At 43.1% G+C, this 11,853-nt stretch overlaps 1 long non-coding RNA gene across 2 annotated transcripts in view; it reads right to left on the minus strand.

Moving 5' to 3' along the window:
• Nucleotides 1–11,526, minus strand: part of LOC126981286 (uncharacterized) — a 170,728-nt gene extending 159,202 nt beyond the window's left edge. For both annotated transcript variants that reach the window (XR_007733875.1, XR_007733874.1), the window contains exon 1: nucleotides 11,376–11,526. This is a non-coding gene — a long non-coding RNA (uncharacterized LOC126981286). The remainder of the gene's footprint in view (nucleotides 1–11,375) is intronic.
• Nucleotides 11,527–11,853: the final 327 nt, after the last annotated feature.

The raw sequence follows: 11,853 nt of genomic DNA on the forward strand, positions 1-11,853 counted from the left end.
CCCTTCCACCCTCTCCCTCTAACCCCTTCCCCTTTCCCTCTCTCCCTCCCTCCATCCAGCGGTCGTCACAGATTAAAAGGAAAAAAGAATGGTTATGAAAACTCATTACGAAGGGGATTAACTTATTAACCTTTTTCTGTTATCAGTTGCGGGCAATGACAGCGTATTCAGCCAGTCTATTCGATGACTTTGTGTCTAATAATAATGATGATGATATTAATACTAACAATAATAGTGATACTGCTACTTCTACTACTACTACTACTACTACTACTACTTCTACTACTACTGTAACTCAAGGCTTAAGGGAGTACATGAAAAGAAATTAGACCAACTTTACCTTAACTTGGACCTTGCACAATGAGCCTAACGAAAAATTACTAGACCTCGAGAGACCAAGAATTGACAGACCAAACTGCTTCACCTTTTCCTCTTTTCACTTCTCTTCCTCCTCTTCCTCCTCCTCCTCTTCCTTTCTCTTCCCTTTAATCCGACGATGAGACTAGGACGCTTTTTCTTGTTCTTCTTCTCTTCCATTCATTTCCTTAAATTTGAGCTGATATAGAGACCAATTAGATCACTGTTTAATGGACGTAGACCACTCGTATGTACGCTTCAGACCTAATTCCTCTCCTTTCTCTCCAGTTTTCCCTTTGATTTTCCTCCTTTTCATTTTTTATTTTATTTTCCTCCATTTCCCATTCTTCTATCCTTCCTTTACATTATGTCATGCAAACCACTCCTCCACTTCCTCCTCCTCCTCCTTTTCCTTCTTCTCGTCCTTTCCATAATGCAAACACCTCCTATTCCTTCTCCTTTTACTCCTGTTCTTTCTTCTATTCCTCGTCTCCTTTTCTTCCCTCTTCCTCCTCCTATTTATCTACCTTTCAAGTGTTCTTTTCCTCTTGCAAACACAACCACAACCACCACGACTACCATCACCTCCTCCTTTCCCTCTTCCTCTTCCAATTCCCTGCCTTTCCTTCCCCCTCCTCCTCTTCTTCTTCATCCTCCTCTTCCCCTTCCCTGCCTTCCCCATGCCAATCAGGAAATTTGATATGACGTATTGGGGAAACAGAGAGACAGCAACGCCCCTTCAAGTTATCTCTGAGCCAGCCAGCTTCCAGTAGTTCAGCATTCCGTCAGCCAGTCAGAACTCGAGTGGCAATTCGTTGATCAGTCAGTCAGTCAGTCAGTCAGTTTGTCAGTCAGTAAATAAGTTAGTGTGGTTGTCGATAGTTTGTTTTAGGGGAAGCCATGTCCTTGTGAAGTTAGTTAGTTAGTTAGTTAGCGTGTGTGTGTATGTGTGTGTGTGTGTGTGTGTGTGTGTGTGTGTGTGTGTGTGTGTGTGTGTGTGAAGAAAGTAGAGGCTTGGGTAGTTAATCAATGTGAAAGATGTGTCTGAGTAGTTTGTCAGTTAGTCAGTCAGTCAGTTAGTCAGTCAGTCAGTTAGTCAGTCGGTCAGTAAGGAAGCTTGTGGAATAACGTTAGTATTTCATAGAAGTGGTGTGTCTTGTGGTCAGTCAGTCAGTCAGTCAGTCAGTCGGTCAGTCGGTCAGTCAGTTAGTAAGGATATATGTATGATCACGTTAGTCTGTTATAGCAAAGGACGTGAATTTTGGTAGGTCAGTCAATCAGTCAACCAGTCAGTAAGTTATTGGGCAAACAGGGAAATTTGTGTCTGTTTGTGTGAGGCCAGTCAGTCAGTCAATCAGTCAGTCACACAGTCAGCAAACTTAAAGCATAGATCAGCAACGTGAGGGTGCTACATTTCAGGTCCTTGTGGCGTGGTGAGGTGAGGTCAGCGAGGTGGTAGGATGTTAATATGTTGGTAAGTTATGCACTCGTTCGGTCAACTCTCAAAATTATGTCGCTGTTGACGCATTCAGCCATTCACTCATGCACTGTTTCTTCGGCAAGGTAAGTCAGGTAACAGCGAGCCGGGTCATTTAACATGTATTACAGCTGACTGCTCTCCCTCCACCTTCCTTTCTTATGAGGTAATCAACCATGGTCTCCCCTTCAAACAACATTCAACCACCACCACCACTACCACCTTCACCACCACCAGAACCACAGCAACCTCCTCCTTCTCCTTCATAACAATCACCACCACAATATCCTCCTCCATCTCCTTCTTTTATGCTTTATTCTTTTTTGTCCTTATCCTTTTTACTAACACACACACACACACACACACACACACACACACACACACACACACACACACACACACACACACACACACACACACTTCTTAACCAATGCAACTTTTTTTTCCTCAATTGCTTTTTTCCTCCTTCGCTTCCTGCCTCCTTCTACTATTTCCTTCCTTCCTTCGTTTATATTGCATTCCCTTTCTCTCTCTTTTTTCATGTTATCTTCCTTGTCTTTCTTGCGCACTGCCTCCCTTTTCCTTCCTTTCATCTTTCGTATCTTCCTTCTCTATTTTATCTCAGGTTCTCATTCCTTACGTTCCTTTCCTCTTTTCTGCACTCCTTCCTTCATTCTTTTTACACGTTCTCTCTCCTTCCCTTTCCCTCCGAGCTTTTCTTCTGCTTTTTTTCATCTTTTCACACGCTGTCTATTCCATCCTCTTCTTTAGCCTCAAATATGGTCCTCACTTTCCCTTCTTATTCAACACTTTCTGCCTTCTTGCTTGCGTTCCTTAGTTTCTTCACATGTCTAAACTCCTTCCCTGCTTCCCTTTCCTTCCTCCCTCCCTCACATGTAGGCCTCTCCTGCTCTTTTGTCTAACCATCTTCCTTCACTTCCTACGCTCCTTTCAACTGCTTCCCTCCTCCCCTTTCTTTTCTCTCTCACTCTTCTAAACCTATTCAATGCTTCCTTTTCTTCTCTTTTACGTAGCACTCGTCTGCCCTTTCTCCTAACCACCTTCCCTTATTCGTTCAACATCTCTAACTCCTTCCCTCCTGTCCTTTCCTTTCGCCTTCCTTCGCTCACTTCTGACACTTTTCTAAATTCTTTCCCTCTTCCTCTCCGTTCTCTCTCCTTCCCTTACTTCTTTCACTCTTTTAAACTTCTTCCTTACTTCCCTTTTCTTTCTTTCTCCTTCCCTCACTTCTTCCTAGCTCCCCTTTCCTTTCTCCTTCCCTCCCTCACGCCTAGCACCCGCCTGGTCTCTTTTCCAACATTCCTCAGGCGGCCCAAACCCTCGCAGGCGGTGGGTCGGCGATGCGTCTTCATCTTTCTTCCTGCCATCCGGCCCCCTCTTTATATTCTTTGGCCAGAGTTAATTGCTTCAGTCGGAGGTCAGGACGAGGCAGAGTTTTATTCCCTCCACCACCACGGCAACACACACACACACACACACACACACACACACACACACACACACACACACACACACACACACACACATTCCCCGACGTGTGTGTGTGTGTGTGTGTGTGTGTGTGTGTGTGTGTCCTGAGGAGGGTGCATGGATCAGCTGAGGGGAGGGGAGGTGGGGAGGGGGGGTAGAGGGGAGGGCATGGGGGTGTTGGAATTTGGGGTAGGGGGGAGGTGAGGGGGGCAGTGAACGTCTGAACACTATCCACAGCTTGCAACAAACGTTCAATTTCCGTAGCAGTCTGAGCAAGGAAGAGGAGGAGGAGGAGGAGGAGGAGGAGGAAGGGAAGGAGGAGGATGCATCAATCTTCAAGGGATACTGTGCTTTCGAGATTAATGTACTCGAAACTACGCCATAAAAACCAACACTTGTAACAATAAGCAAATCTCCACTCAGACGATAGATAACATTCACCCCTAACGAACACACGGACATATAATCAACTCCCTCCATTGGTTTGTCTCACATGCAACCACTGTGTACTTACTTATTTATGTTACCAGAAGGAATTAATTAGACAAAGTCATCACGGAGTTAATCACATTTACAAGCCAATCAACTCGACCCCTGACGCTCCCCTGACGCCCTGCAGTGTACACTTTGAGGAGGAGGGAAAAAAGCTTCTAGCAGGGTGAGGGAGGGAAGGGCAGAGGAAATGAAATCGGAGATGGAGGAGAAAAAAGGAGGAGGATGGTAGTTCTCATCATGTTATTCGACGTGTTTTAGAGAAGAAGGAGGAGAAAAAGAGAGAGATACTGGTTTCAATCATGTATTTTTACGTGTTGTAGAGGAGGAGGAGGAGAAAAAGAGAGGGATACTGGTTTCAATCATGTATTTTTACGTGTTGTAGAGGAGGAGGAGGAGAAAAAGAGAGGGATACTGGTTTCAATCATGTAATTTTACGCGCTTTAGAGGAGGAGGAGGAGAAAAAGAGAGAGATTCTGGTTTCAATTATATAAGTTTACGTGGTTTAGAGGAGGAGGAGGAGGAGAAAAAGAGAGGGATACTGGTTTCAATCATGTATTTTTACGTGTTGTAGAGGAGAAGGAGGAGAAAAAGAGAGGGATACTGGTTTCAATCATGTATTTTTACGTGTTGTAGAGAAGGAGAAGGAGAAAAAGAGAGAGATACTGGTTTCAATCATGTATTTTTACGTGTTGTAGAGAAGGAGGAGGAGAAAAAGAGAGATACTGGTTTCAATCATGTATTTTTACGTGTTGTAGAGAAGGAGGAGGAGAAAAAGAGAGATACTGGTTTCAATCATGTATTTTTACGTGTTGTAGAGGAGGAGGAGGAGAAAAAGAGAGATACTGGTTTCAATCATGTATTTTTACGTGTTGTAGAGGAGGAGGAGAAAAGGGAGGGATACTGGTTTCAATCATGTATTTTTACGTGTTGTAGAGAAGGAGAAGGAGAAAAAGAGAGATACTGGTTTCAATCATGTATTTTTACGTGTTGTAGAGGAGGAGGAGGAGAAAAGGGAGGGATACTGGTTTCAATCATGTATTTTTACGTGTTGTAGAGGAGGAGGAGGAGAAAAAGAGAGGGATACTGGTTTCAATCATGTATTTTTACGTGTTTTAGAGGAGGAGGAGGAGAAAAAGAGAGGGATACTGGTTTCAATCATGTATTCTTACGTGTTTTAGAGGAGGAGGAGGAGTAGGAAGCAGAGAGAAAAAAGAGGATACAAGGTTTGATCACATTAGTCTACGTATTTTCCTTATTGTATTCCATTATCCAATCCTTATACTCCTTTTCACACTTGTTTGGCTCATGCTGCCCCTCGGAACCCATCTTTGCTCCCCGAAGAGAGTTTAGCTAGATTTCAGGCTGGTAGGTGGTCGCCAGGAGAGCATGAAAGTTGTATTAAGCCACTCGGCGAAGACTGAAGATTGTCAGCTTGAAACCAGGTCAGCCACCGCCTCCCCTGTCTTGCATGTTTACGAATCTGATTAAAAAGTTTCATCTATTGGATTACTCTTTATTTCATCTTTGTATCTGAGAAGGCAGTTAACCCCTTGACTGCGGACTTCCTACAAGAAGACATCACCAAGCAACAGAGATGAAACAAAAAGTGTCTGCTACAACTCAATGAAGAAAAATGTAAAGTTATGCACCGTGGAAGGGGAAATCCAGCATACCAATACCACATGGGAATCACTCCACTATCCACCACAGAGGCAGAGAAAGACCTGGGACTCGATTTTACCAGGCTACCAGTGAAGGCCAAATCCGTGCCATTCGCAGCGAACGGGTTAAAGGGCAAATATTATAGAGAAAGGCCCATGAATCACCTCTTCCTTACAAAGAACAGAGGTATCGAGAGAACGGTTCATTTAAGTTTGAGAAGTTTCCAGAGTCTCCCCTCCGTTCCTTTGTTTTATTTTGCGTTATCATCTTCGCGCATACACTTATTCTCTGCCGACTCGTAAACTTAAGTGAGCATTTTGTTCGTTATTTCTTCCTTTTGTCATCGCCTTCTCGCACGAAACTACCGCGCCAATTCTCAACCCTTTGTGAACTCGCTTTCCTCAATACTTCCGCCCTTTGTTTGATCTCATTGCATTAACTTACTCTCTGCAAATTCGTAAACTTAAGTGAATGTGTTTTGCTTATTATTTTCGCCTTTTGTCTTCTCCCTACTCTCTTCTTTTCTCCCTTTCTCATAGTCTTATATTATTTTACTTCCTTTCCTTAATCTCTCTCTTTCCCTTCCTCTCTCCTCCCTCCTTCACTCCCCCTCCCCCTCCTTCCCTTCATTAATTTCTCTTATTATCTTATTCTTTATCAATTATTGAGCTATATTTTTGCTTTTTTTCTGATTCCGTCATTATGTAGGCCTACTTACATTAACCTTTTCAGTGCCGGTTCTTATATGCGAACCTGTTTTGCTATTTTTTTCCGCATTTTATCATCCATTCCTACATGAGGCTCTTCTGTAACGCCTTTGAAATTGGAAGCCCTCTCACTGTAATATTGTCTAACTATTTCTTGACTTTGATGAAAACTCGTTGGGTTCAGTGTTTTCGCCTAAGAGAGGGAGGGAAGGGCTGAGGAATTGAAATCAGAGTTAGAGGAGGAGGAGGAGAAGGAGAAAAAAGAAGAGGAGGATAGTTTTTATCATATAATCCGACGTGTTTTAGAGGATACAACCCATGGTACAATCCTATCAAATAACACCTCTAAGGACCAAATATTCTTGAACTTTTTTCTTAACGCTAATGAATACTCGTTTGGCTTAAGTGTTTCTCCGCCTTTGATATTACATTATTATCAAAACTAGTCCTATAACAACTCCAAGGACCCATCATGCCTCACTTATAATCTTTGCATCTTATCATTTTATTATCACGAGCATTAATTTCACAACTTTACTACACTCCACTTCCGAAACTAGCATGACCTAATTTTGCTGATCATTACTTTCTTTTGTCATTGTTTACTCGCAAGGACGTATTTTAGTGCTGCGATACAAGCTCAAAAGTTAATGTGACGGGGACGACCACGGAAGCCACGCGCCTTTACTTTTTACCGGGACTAGAATTCTTACCCTCCGGCTGTGTTTTCGTGCGCGTCGCCTTGCCCGTTACGCCTCATGTTTACGTGCGGCGCGCCCTGTCTTGCCGGGGAACGTAAGAAGAGCACAGTGGCGCCCTGGCATGTCTCAAGGGGATCCAGTTCGTCCTTGAGACTCTGACACGTGTTGTCCTCGCTCTCTCCCTCTTCCTTTACACCTTCTCTTCGTCTCTCCTTCCTCCTACACTCCCTTCCTTCCCTCCCTTCCTCACCACTTTTTTCCTTTCTCAGAGTCTTTTCCTTAACATTTCCTTTTCTCGCTCCATATCTTCCCTCCTTCTCTCCTTCTCTTCTTTCCGTCCCTCCTCTCCCCTCACTCCCTACTTCTGTCTTCTCCCTACTCTCTTCTTTTCTCCCTTTCTCATAGTCTTATATTATTTTACTTCCTTTCCTTAACTTCTCTCTGTCCCTCCCTCCCTCCCTCCCCCCCTCCTTCCTTTCCTCACCCTTCTCTCCTTTCGTCCTTGCCTTCCTCTATTCTTTTCTTCCTTCCTTTGTTTTTTTTTATTTTTCGACTTTCTTTTTTTTAATCTCCCTCTCTTGCATTTCTCTTTTAGTTTATTTCCTTAATCTCTCTCTCTCTCTCTCTCTCTCTCTCTCTCTCTCTCTCTCTCTCTCTCTCCCTCCTTGTTTACTTATCTCTCTTGCATTTTTCCTTCCTTTCTTCTATTTTTTCTTTCCTCTCTGGCACGTGTTACCCTCCCTCTCTCCCTCTATCCTTCGTCCTTCACTCACCTCCCTCCCTCCCTCCTTTCATCACTCTTCTCTCCTTACGTCCTCTCCCTCAAATCATCTTCTATTTTTCAACTTTCTTTTCCTCCATCGCTTTTCACTCCCCTTCCCTTCCTCGTTCCCTTTCTCCTTTTCTTTCATTTACTTTTTCCTCCCCTCTCTTTTACCTTTCTTTCCCCTCTATCTCTTTTTCCTCCGTTCTTTTCTCCCTCTGTCGCCTTCCTCCCAGTTTTCCCTCCTTTCCCTCCTTCCTTCCCTCCCTCATCACTTTCCTTTTATTTTTCCTTCTCTCTCGCTCTCCTTTCTCTTTTCTAGATCTCTTTTTCTCTCCTTCTTTTCTCCCTCCACTTCCCTGTCTCCACTTTTTTTCTTATTTTCCTCCTTTCCTCCCTACATCCCCTCTTTCCCTACCTTCCTCTTCTTTCTTCTTCCCTACTTCCTTCTGCTTCCTTACCTTCTCCAACTTTCCTTATCTCTCATATTTCCTTTTATCCCTCTTTTTATTCCCATTCTCTCTCTCCTCACCTCTCAAAACCACCCATCCTCCGCTTCCTTTCGTACATCCTTCTTCCCTATCTTTCTCTCGTCCTCCTTCCCTACACCTTCCTTTCCTCTTCCTTACCTCTCTCTCCCTCCTCTCCTCTCACAAACATCACCCTCTCTTCCCTTCCCTTCCCTCCTTTCTCCCCGCCAAGCGCCCCCTCCAGGGATGTCTTGAGCTGTCAATTTATCTCGGAGGTCGGGTAACACATGTTTTCCGGGTGGGTTAAAGGACGCTTACAACCTTCAGGTAACCTTCCGCGCCCTGACTCTGAATATGAAATGTCTAATTTGCCCGACGTGATGCGATCCGCCGCGGAGGCCAAGGAAAAAAATAAGCTTCACAGGGATAAACTCAAAGGAAGGAGGAGGAGGAGGAGGAGGAGGAAGATGAGGAGGAGGGGAGATTAAAACCAAGACGCTTCCCACCACCACCGAGGCTCTTCGTGTGTGTGTGTGTGTGTGTGTGCGTGTGCGTGTGCGTGTGTGTGTGTGTGTGTGTGTGTGTGTGTGTGTGTGTGTGTGTGTGTGTGTGTGTCATTTCCACATCTCAATCCTAAAAATAAGGTAGCAGTGAACACCTACTTAGCGAACCAGACAGACAGACTAATGGCTTCATCCTATCAGCCAATCGCGTTAACATCCGCTCCGATACCAACCTTGATCTTCCCTTCTTATATACGTTTTCCTTTTTATTATCCTGATTTTTTTCTTTATTACAACATTTATTTATTTCTCCTTCACTACTAATCCTCTAAGCATCATTCTTTCACACCTAACACTAACTTTGATCTTTCTTATACACCTATTAATTTTTATGTTCTGTTCATTTTCTTACTATTTTTTTCTAACTTTTTCCAACGCTACTAATCCTGTAAGCATCATTCTTTCACTCACAGTACCAACCTTGATCTTTCTTTCTTATACACCTTTTAATTTTTATGTTCTGTTCATTTTCTTACTACTTTTTCTTAACTTTTTTCAACGCTAATTATCCTCTAAACATCATTCTTTCACTCACAATACCAACCTTGATCTTTCTTTCTTGTACACCTTTTAATTTTTATGTTCTGTTCATTTTCTTACTACTTTTTCTAAACTTTTTTCAACGCTTATTATCCTCTAAACATCATTCTTTCACATACACAATACCAACCTTCATTTTTCTTTCTCGCACCCATACTCTTTTTAAACTTTTCCAACCCAACGCATCCTCTAAACATCACTCTTTCACACCTGATGCCAACCTTGATCTTTTTTACACACATTTTCCTTTTTCATGACCGTTATTTTTTCTTACTCCCTCATTTAAACGCTCCTAACACTTCTCATCCCTCTAAACATCCTCCTTCTACCCTCCCTCACTTTACCCATACAAGTAAGAACATCATTAACATTTTCCCTTTTTTTCCTGTTCCTTTACTTACTAACACTTTTTTTCCCTTATCAAACACCTACTTATCTTTTAAACACTTTTTTTCACACCTTCATTTATCTGACCATGCTAATAAGAACAGCATTAACATCTTCCATTTTTAACTAAGTCCACCCAAGAAAATTTTAACATCAATTCAAGAGGAGAGTATCAAGACACCTCTCCACCCAAAATTGACCTCTCTTCTGGCCTGTCGTTCTTTTTCTTTTGTTTCGTAGCTGTATCTAGCGTTTTTTCTTTCTGTTTATTTGTTTTTAACTCCTGAATTGCCTCCATTACTGTAAAAAACAATCACACACCCCTGGAAGCTTATAACCATCACGGGAACTATATACGCAAAGCACTACTAAGTATACCTATCAAGAGTAGTAGCTATATGCCTTCCTAACCCTCAGTATAAACAGTGTCTGCCGTGACCTTGCATGATAATGAGGAGCCAAGAGTATACGGTAAACACTTTGATTGCCTTCACACACACACACACACACACACACACACACACACACACGGTAATGAGTATAGCGATGATGAAGAGTAGGTCACGTGTAAGGAGAGTCTTTGGTTATTCTGTTCTTAACTTCTATTATATTTATACCATCATGTTGAGATATGAATGATAAAAAAAAACCCATCATATTCCTTTTCTCTAGACTTCCACCAAAAAGTCGTGTTATGACTGTAGGGACCCAAACACCTTGACCCCCTCACACACAAAGCAGCTTGAAGGAGCCACGCCTGTTCGATTTTGCGGGGGTCCTACTCTTAAACATTTCGTCGTCCAAGAACACCCCTTTACCAAGTGTTTCGTAGTAGTTGTGTGTATTTCCCTGGGTAGTTTTATGACCCAGGTGGTAGTCTGACAAAGCTTCTGTACCATGAATGTGATAAATACTAACTCATGGGAACACGATTAATCTTTTCGCCCTTTTCAAATAGCTGTGTTAGTCTTGATCTGATAGTTGTGAGAATTGAAAAGCTGTGATGTGAGGAATGGAAGCGTCTGCCCTGCTGATAGTCTGGTAAAGCTTCTATACCATGAACTCGAAAAAAACACATAAAGAAGCGATTAATTCCCTTTTCAGCCTTTTTAAAAAGCTGTGTTAGTCTTGATCTGATAGTTGCGACAATTGAATAGCTGTGATGTGAGGAATGGAAGCGTCTGCCCTGCTGATAGTCTGGTAAAGCTTCTATACCATGAACGCAAAAAACACATAAAAAAGCGATTAATTCCCTTTTCAGCCTTTTCAAATAGCTGTGTTAGTCGTGATCTGATAGTTGTAACAGAATTGAATAGGCCTAGTAGTGATGTGACGGATGGAAACGCCTGTCCCTCTGATAGGCTGACAAAGCTTCTATACCATGAACTCGAAAAAAACACATAAAGAAGCGATTAATCCCCTTCTTGGTTTGTAAATAGCTGTGTTAATAGTGATACAGTATAGTAATGTGAGGGATGAAAGGGTCAACTCTGCTGATAGTCTGACAAAGCTTGTGTACAATGCACGTGAAATAAATAAAAAACATGAAAAATCAATTGATCCCCTTTTTTAACCTTTGGAAATAGTACCGTTAGTAGTGATGAGATAGTTACGCTAGTAGTGAAATAATAGTGACGTGATAATTGTAATAGTGAATAATAGTAAGGCGTCTGTGAACAAATATCCGAGTCACTCCCAACCTCTTGAACACCCGCGTTAGTGCTGTTATGCCATTACTTTGGGGAAATAAAGACACCCTTACCGTCATTGTGGGTCCGCGAAATGTTGTTCCCTCATTTCCGAGTCCCGGCACACACCTGGGTCGTGGGAGAGTGCAGGTGTGGCAGGTGTGGGGCGGGCGGCAGGTGTGGCTGGGGGAGGGTTGCAGGGTCACGGCAGAAGTTAGTTGTCCTCTGTGCAGGGAAAAACAATAAACATGTAGGTAGGAAAGGTGCAGGTAAAGGGAGGGAGGAGAGGGTGGGATGGAGGCAGGGTGGAGGGGGGAAGGTAAGGGTTTGGGAAAGAGAGGGAGGGGGAAGAGAGTGAAAGGGTAAGGGAGGTAAAGGGGGGTAGGGCGTATGAGAGAGTAGGTAACGGGTACGGAAAGGGAGGGAGGGGGAAAAGAGAGTGAGGAGGAAAAGAGAGAGGAATGGAGGAAATAAAGGGGAGGAAGAGGAGAGGGGAACAAGAAAATGAGGGAGAAGGGAAGGGGTAGCGGAAGAGAGAGAAGGCGAAAGAGG

This window comes from Eriocheir sinensis, chromosome 47, assembly GCF_024679095.1.
Source record: "Eriocheir sinensis breed Jianghai 21 chromosome 47, ASM2467909v1, whole genome shotgun sequence".
Lineage (NCBI taxonomy): Eukaryota > Metazoa > Arthropoda > Malacostraca > Decapoda > Varunidae > Eriocheir > Eriocheir sinensis.